General features: G+C 37.2%; 1 protein-coding gene across 2 annotated transcripts in view; it reads right to left on the reverse strand.

Moving 5' to 3' along the window:
• SYT14 (synaptotagmin 14) overlaps positions 1–8,063 on the reverse strand; it is a 59,165-nt gene that overhangs the window by 13,553 nt on the left and 37,549 nt on the right. The window lies entirely within an intron of this gene.

Raw genomic sequence — 8,063 nt, forward strand, 5'->3', positions numbered from 1 at the left:
TCTTTCAAACTGGGAAAAGAGAAGAAGGTTCAGTGATCAAACAGTAAGCATAATTTATGAGTAGTCAATCCATGGACTAGTATTTGATTGCATAAACATTCATGAAATTATTTTTCACAATGAACAAATCCGTAATGTTAGAGGTATGTTTATAACGCATTTGTCAGTTAAACCATTTGTGATTAACAGTCCACCAAGCTCTAATTTAATGTGCTAGTAGTACCCCTTTTGATTTGTTCAGGTCATGTTTAATCTCATGATCTGAGGATCACCACATGTTTGCAGTTGGAAGGGATCTGGTTCAGTTCTTAGAGCTATCATACACACCACACAGAAGGGCAAGAGGTAGAGATAAGGTGGATTCTCCTGGGGCCAGCTGACAGCTGATTAAGCCCAGCAGAAAGACAGGAGCTGTGAAAGATGCAGCTCAAGGTCAGACAATATGAGGGCCAAGCCTGACAAGAGGCTAACACACCAAGACTAAAAGCATCCCTTGCTAAACACACCCCATGCACAGAAATGTTTATCTGATACCAAATACAGGCTGCTTGAATATACAAAAGAAGTGATTACCTGGAGATCCTCAAGTCTGAAATGAAGAACGCTAATGAAGAACACTTAATGTTATACTGCAAAGCCCAGAAGAAGAACAATCACCCAGTAAGTAAACCAAAAATTAAAATTAAAAGCTCCACAAACGTGTAAGCTATAAATTTGCAGACTAGGTAGCTTCATCTGTTTGTGCAACACCTCTGATTAGAATTTCCCCCAATGGAAATAAATTGGAGGAAAACACTGCACATGCTTTTGCTGAAGGGTGCTCAAACCTGGAAACAGAACTGTTTCTGTGGTTTTCCTTGTTCTTGTTTCCTTGAAAGACAGTAACAAAAGTGAGAAGATGCTTGTGCGTACACATACATGCAAATAAGAAAGAATTCAGGTTATAAGAAAATAAAATAGTTGGGAAACTCAGTATGTCTAAGGCAAACAGAAATTTCACTTGGATTTGTAAGTTAAAGAATATATGTCCACTGAAAATGTTGCTTGAGGAAGATTTAAGCAGCAGCTTGCAGTCTTCCAAAGCAGAAATTTCATGCTAGTGTCAACCTTCATGATCATTATTTGTAACTCCTACAAACCCACTTCTGGGAAATTTACAGTACGTTTTTATAGTATGATTATTTTCCTTACTACTCTGAAATTGCAGTCCAGACTGGGAGATCATACTTATGCCACAGAGAATGATAGTCTGAGAATCTCACAGATACCCGACAAAATTCTCATTTTTCTAGCTTTATGTATTGATGAGCTTTCTTTGTGTCCCTTTTATATTTTAAAGATGATGAAATCTAGACATACAATTCTAGGTGATATGTTTGTCACTGATGGACTGGCCTGCTGAGGAAAGAAGAGTATCACTCAAGAGGATTACTTCGATTTAATTTAGAACAGTCATTCACAGCCTGTCATTTGACTGGGGGCATTTTAGAGACTGAAAAGCATCATCACACACTCAAAATAGTAATTCCATGTCTGAGACAGCTTCCATTATTTGCTGACCCAAATATCAAAGATTGTGGAGATCAAACTAAGTGATTTTTTTTGAAGCAACTCATTGATTAAAGGCAACAGATACCAGGTTTTAATGGTTATTTTACTCAGTGCACAGACATTAAGAGACAAACTTTATTCTGGCTATGTGACCAGATGAGGATTTTGGCAAATAGATGAAATTTTTTATGTTGCTGACTTCAAAGAATTCTCCCATTATCCTACATTCAGCATCATGGCAATAGATCTAGTTACTAAAGTAGGAACTTACCTCCGATCTGGATATCAGCAAGGTAGTTGAAAGTTAATGTTAAATCCAAGTTCCGTTTTTGCTAATGTGTTGAAGAAAGCCGTGGTGTTATGCTGGCATTTTTTTTAAACCTCTAAAAACCTGAAGACCAGGTGGACTCTGATAACTCTGCCATGGCAGTAGCACATACATTCATGTCCACATTGGTCAGCATATCCCAGAAATGGTATAAAGTACCATTTTAATAGCATTTTTATTAGCTCTATTATCCATGACTGTTAGCAATAACTGGAATCAAATTATTCTTCTTATATCTTACAAAAAAGTCCAGCAATAAAGGCTTAGAAATGTAAATTAATTGAGATGTGGTGGATGTACAAGATTCAACTAAGGGTTCTCAGAACCTTATAAGAAGTCAGAAGCTTGTTTCCAGAGAATTAGGATTTTTCATTTGGAAAAGCTTTATACTCTTTGAATTACTGCTAGAACAGGAATCACAACCCTAGTGAGCCTAGACATGGCAGAATGAGACACCTTGAGTGTTGCGTTGTGGAAAGCTTCCTGAACTAATCTTGGACTTGATTTTCAATGGACAAACAGCAGCAATATGGCCCACGCCTATGATGGTATAAGGCAGAGCATTCTGATAACAAAGGTCCTTCTCTTGATCACAGTGGAGATAGTGAACAACCCATGAAAGAGCTGAAGTACTGACTTTAGTTACAGAGTTTAAAGCAACTTGCAAGGACTGTTCCCTCTTCCTCTGGATTCATTCAAATAACTGGATATGAATTTCTGTACAGGCTGAGGAAACATTCTAGCATTTCTGGATAGCTTGCTGGAGAGGCTTGTTCGGTCTGTGACAGAAATAACCGTATTGCGCTCCACACCAGTAATCAATTATCAAAACCAAGCAGCTTATGTTAAAACTGGTCAACCATTATGTTCCTGAGATGACAGAATGGCTGCAGTCACCTGAGACAAGTTGTGATTGGGAAAAAAAAAAAAAAGAAAAAAAAAGAAAAAAGAAAAAAAAAATCTTTAAAACTATTTAAAAGTGTTCTACAAAGTATCAAGGTTAGTCTATATGGGACTGAAACAGTCTCACAGTCTCAATGCCTAGTCCAGTGCTTCTTGGATGAATAGAATATGCCAAAATTTGCCATGAATGATTAGGCATATTTACATAACAAAAACATCAGGAGCAAATAGCACTGATCTGGAAAGCCAATTAATTTTTAAGTGTGACAATTGAACTTAGCTAGTTCAGACTATCAGTCCTTATCGTCTGGTCAGATTCTATTTGAGTTACTGAAACTGGCATCTGTCAGAACCGTGCAGATGCAGCATTGGCGTTAGAGCACAGCAGCCACAGTTGTCTTTGGGTTCTCCCTGCCCCGCATATCCCGATGAAGACCTGAGCAGAAAGAGCCATGGGTTAGTGCTTATCTCCTCAGCTGCCAGGAGCAGTGCTCGGGGGACACCACACAAAGGCACACAAGTTGAGGCAGCCATTACACTGAGAAGCCAATGGCTGCTGCTTGCTGATCCTGTCGTGAAATCCTGCACAATCAGGCAAACACAGGGAGTCCGCTTCATTTGCCACATACTGTCAAGTTCTCCTGCAGCCTCAGTAACATGATCAACATTTTCCAATCACCTAATGATCTTCTTCAAAGAAATTGCAAGAGTCATCTTTCTTACTGTGTCAAAGGACTAATTCTGATCTTCCATGATTTACACCACCAACTCAAATTAATTCAGCAAGCTATTACTGAGGTAAGAATGTGCTCAGTGTTTAAAGATAATTGCCCCTTACTTTGATGGACATAATTTTTACAAGCTAACTGAAAGCATTTATGCACCATCACACAGAAACTGATCCTTTTAGGTAGACTTCTAGTTAAATAAAATATTATGAGCAAAATCTTTTAAGTCTTTTTTTGTTGGGTTTTTTTTTGTCCTTCTAGACAAGTCTCAGTCATTTTTTTGTTAGCTGTTTATAAGGTATCGTACTGGTAGATACTATTTAGTAAAGATATGTTTATACATATGAATTTTAGTATTTAGCCTTCCAAATATGATCCTGAATAGACCATGCCATAAGAACACAGAAGTAAAGTCACCAATAGGCCTAAAATACTAGGATTTGCACAAAACCTGACAACTCAACTCTATAATGGCCAAGAATTCACAAGAAAGAAATGCCACTCTGAATGCTTTTTTTCTGACCTTATAAACTGATAAACGTCCATTAGAAAGAATACTGATGAGATGCCACACAAAGGGCAACATGGAACAAATGCCTTAAGCACAATGCATAAATCAGCGTGTGACAGACGATTAACCATTGTCCTCAAAGTGGAGAGAGCACGCACGTGCGTGTGCAAGAGTGAGCATTTTTATACACTGCATGCATAAATTATAATTAAAATAATTCTCAGACACTCTGGGTATTTATAATAAATACACACAAAATAATCCTTTAAGCATGTATGAATGTCTACACCATCCATTCTTTGTTACAGGGAACACATCTGGGACTTCAATATGTTAGAAATGGAGAATGTTATACGAAGAAAGAAAAATAAATTTAATTCTCCATATCAAACATCTTGTTACTGACAATACATAATGAACAATTACTAGATTTGCTTAGCAGGAAGAGGTGTCTTTCAATCATCGAAACTGTACTTCCAAAATCAAAAAAATCTAGACCATGATTGATTGTTGTTATTCTACACCAAAAAGCAACCTATGGGATGGTGAAGAGGATTACATTTGGTTTTTTGATCTTTTCCAAACAGATTTCACTCAATAAACTGCTTATATAGTTTTATAATCACATCATAGTGGAGGCTGTTGTTCACTGTCAGGAAAATTTCTTTGCTTGAGAAGAAAGAAGAGCAACTAAAAACAGGTCCACGGGGATTTCTTGAACAAAAATAAACAACATCACAATGGATTCTGAACTCCAAGGGGGGTGAACAAAAAATTGTCTACCATTGTAGACTAAAAGGAAAATTTCTCTAAAAGGATCAACAAAGGTCTTCCTAAGCAAACTATACTCAGACAAAACCACAACGTACAGCCCTGCTATTAATTTTTGATGCAATGGCCACTTTCTAGCAAATCTGAAGGGGACAGTTTCAGATCACAGTGACAACTGCACTCTGGCTACCCCATATTGGTTCTGTTGCTTCTTCCTCACTCAAACATACTTTGAACTTGGAAGGAAGGGTGTGATAAATACGGGGGCTGAGGATACTGCGTGAAGAGGAATTCCCTGTGACATTGGAGAACTGCAGCAACACAGGACTGTGGATAACAGCTGCTAATGCAAGATGTTATACACAGTGTAGGAAGGTGAGGAGCAGGGTACAATCTTGGGTGAGGAAGGTTTTTTGTGAATGTATTTGTAAATTTGAAGCCATGTGTAGCTTTGAAACCTATTTAAGGAACATACTAGTATCACATACTCACCACGACAAATACTTATCCACATTTTGGGGATAACCAGAGAGTTGCAGGCCCACTCATGTGAGCATGCCACTATGTTTCAAAGGCACTGAATTTGCTGGTCTACCTTTACCCACATTCCCTTGTGAACAGCTTTAAGGTATGCCTGAAAAAATACTAAACTTCACAGGATATGAACTGTTCTTATACAATCAGAAGGCAGATGATTAGCTAGTAAAATACATAAATATAATATCAGGTACAGACAGAAGCAAATAAAATACATTTCTGCAAAAGAGATTAGCATAGATGTTTCAATGGATTAGGAAGTTTCAGTGACAGAAGGTATATTTAATATATAAAATCCAAGTAATGAGAAGCAGTGGAAAAAAATAGGGCAACTGTCATGTGTCCAAGAAATATCTTCTAAAAAAGCTGTCAAATATAAACACTTCACAGCAACAAAACACTCTGCAACTGAACAAGGCAAATTTAATTCAGAATTTACAATGTACCTCATCATGGATTTTATAATTACAAGAACCCCTGAACAGCTGCATCTCTCCAAATTGAAACAGCACTTACCTTCTCCTGTTAAATAACTCCTGTCTGGCATTTCTGATTTGTTGGACATAAAGATTGTTGTTATTGGTTTATTCTAGCAAAAGGTCAGTTGAGAAGGAATACGACCAATGCATATAAATAGACCCAGAGGCAAACACCTGAGAAGGGTAAGAACTAATTAAGCTCAAGGACCATGCTGGCATAAGAACAAATGGTTATAAATTGGTCATAAAGAAATTCAGGTTGAAAGTGAAACAACCTGATGTTTTCAGATGAAAATTCACAAATTTGTCATCAGGATGACCCGGCTGTCTGCAATAACAAGTGCTTGAACTCAAGTGACCCAGGAAGCTGCCCCCTTCCAGTCATACATCCTAAAAACACAATAAATGTTAACAGTCTTGTGAAATATGTTAAATCCTGTAATAGATCTAGTCACTGAAAAAATATGATATAAGCTATAAGTAATAATAGAAAAATACGTATAAGCTCAGATGTGAATGAATTTTCAAATGTTTAGAAACTGATTTGCATGGTTCTAAAAAACCACAGATTTTCATTCAAGCTATCAAGACTATGAAAGGTTCCTTCCCAGCAACAGGTAGGGCTAAGCTAAATCTGCCTAAACCCCGTTACAGCAACAAACCTTGGAAGATATTTTCACTTCCTACTAATATTCCTTATTCTTGTTCCTTCTCCCCCCCCCAAAAATAAGGAGGAGAGCAAAATGCAGATACGGCATCCCTTACCATCACAGAAAACAAATAACAATCTTCTTATCTTTGATGTCTTCTGGAATTTGTTTTTACTCACCCTGCCACAAAAGCTCAAGAAAATAATACAGAAGAATAACCAATGCACATATGGGATATACCAATCAATCAACAGCATATCCCATTCATTGGTCTTTTTCACTGACTTTGGTAAATTTTGTATCAGAACACACACAATTTTAGCAAGTACATTTAGAATATCCAGTGTTTTGTTTCATGGGGTGCTTTTTTCCTAGCTATGAAAGGAGCAAACTCTGCATTAGGGAAGTTCATACTAGGTAAGTGAACCGCTTCATCCCTGGAATAAGGAATCATAAAAAAGCTGTTCTATTGTCAGTTGATCCTCCATCAGATCCAACTATTAGTCTCAGGTTTTACTAATTCTAATTAATATACTTTTAGTCATTAAATACAATAGCACTTTATTTTGAGTGTCTTTTGTAATACTCCTGTTTAACAGAAATGACATTTCAACTGATCCAAACTTTTTTTGAAATGCAGAACAAATTAACTTTATTGTTTCACCTGAAAAAATCTTTTCCTTTTTTTCCTTTCTCATCCTCTTTTTCTTTTATTGATAGTTTAAAAAAGACCCCCACAAAACACATACAATGTCCAAATCATAGAATCATAGAATCATAGAATCATAGAATCATAGAATGTTTTGGGTTGGAAGGGACCCCTAGAGGTCATCTAGTCCAACCCCCCTGCTGTGAGCAGGGACACCGCTAACTAGATCAGGTTGCTCAGAGCCCCGTCCAACCTGGTCTTGAATGCTTCCAGGGATGGGGCCTCCACTACCTCTCTGGGCAACCTGTTCCAGTTTCACCACCCTCATTGTAAAGAATTTCTTCCTTGTATCTAGTCTAAACCTACCCTGGTTTAGTTTAAAACCATTACCCCTTGTCTTGTCACAGCTGGCCCTACTAAAATAAGGATGCCCTTGCTAAATCACCTTCTCTTTCCCCCCAAAAGTCCATTATTTAGCACATATGCAGCCCTTAAACAATGAATGTTAAAGCAATCCTAGTCTAGGAAGTCCTGACCACATAATCACATTCTCTTTCTGGACAAAAGCATACCTAAAATACTTACAAAAAAGAAAAAGGAGATACTGATCACTGCCCATGCAGTCATCTCCTTTGTTTTTTGATAGTGATATCTAAGTTTACACTTAATTACTGTTGCTTTGCTTCATTAAGAATATTAAATTATTTGGGGGACAAAAAATTTTGTTCATTATATAGGTAGGGGTTTTTTCAGCAAACAAAAATCCTTTTCAGTTTGAAATACTTTTCACACTATTTTTCACTTCAGGCTGAACCAGAAATCAATTATTCACAAGGCTCTAAGCCAAAGTTGTTAAAAATGGCTTTGTGCTCTCAAAATTCCTGTTTCCTATCTTTCTTTCTTGAAAGGAAAATACCTATTGCAACCAAGATTTAATTGCAACAGATGGAGGACAC

This window comes from Egretta garzetta, unplaced genomic scaffold (assembly GCF_000687185.1).
Source record: "Egretta garzetta isolate BGI_Z169 unplaced genomic scaffold, ASM68718v1 scaffold166, whole genome shotgun sequence".
Lineage (NCBI taxonomy): Eukaryota > Metazoa > Chordata > Aves > Pelecaniformes > Ardeidae > Egretta > Egretta garzetta.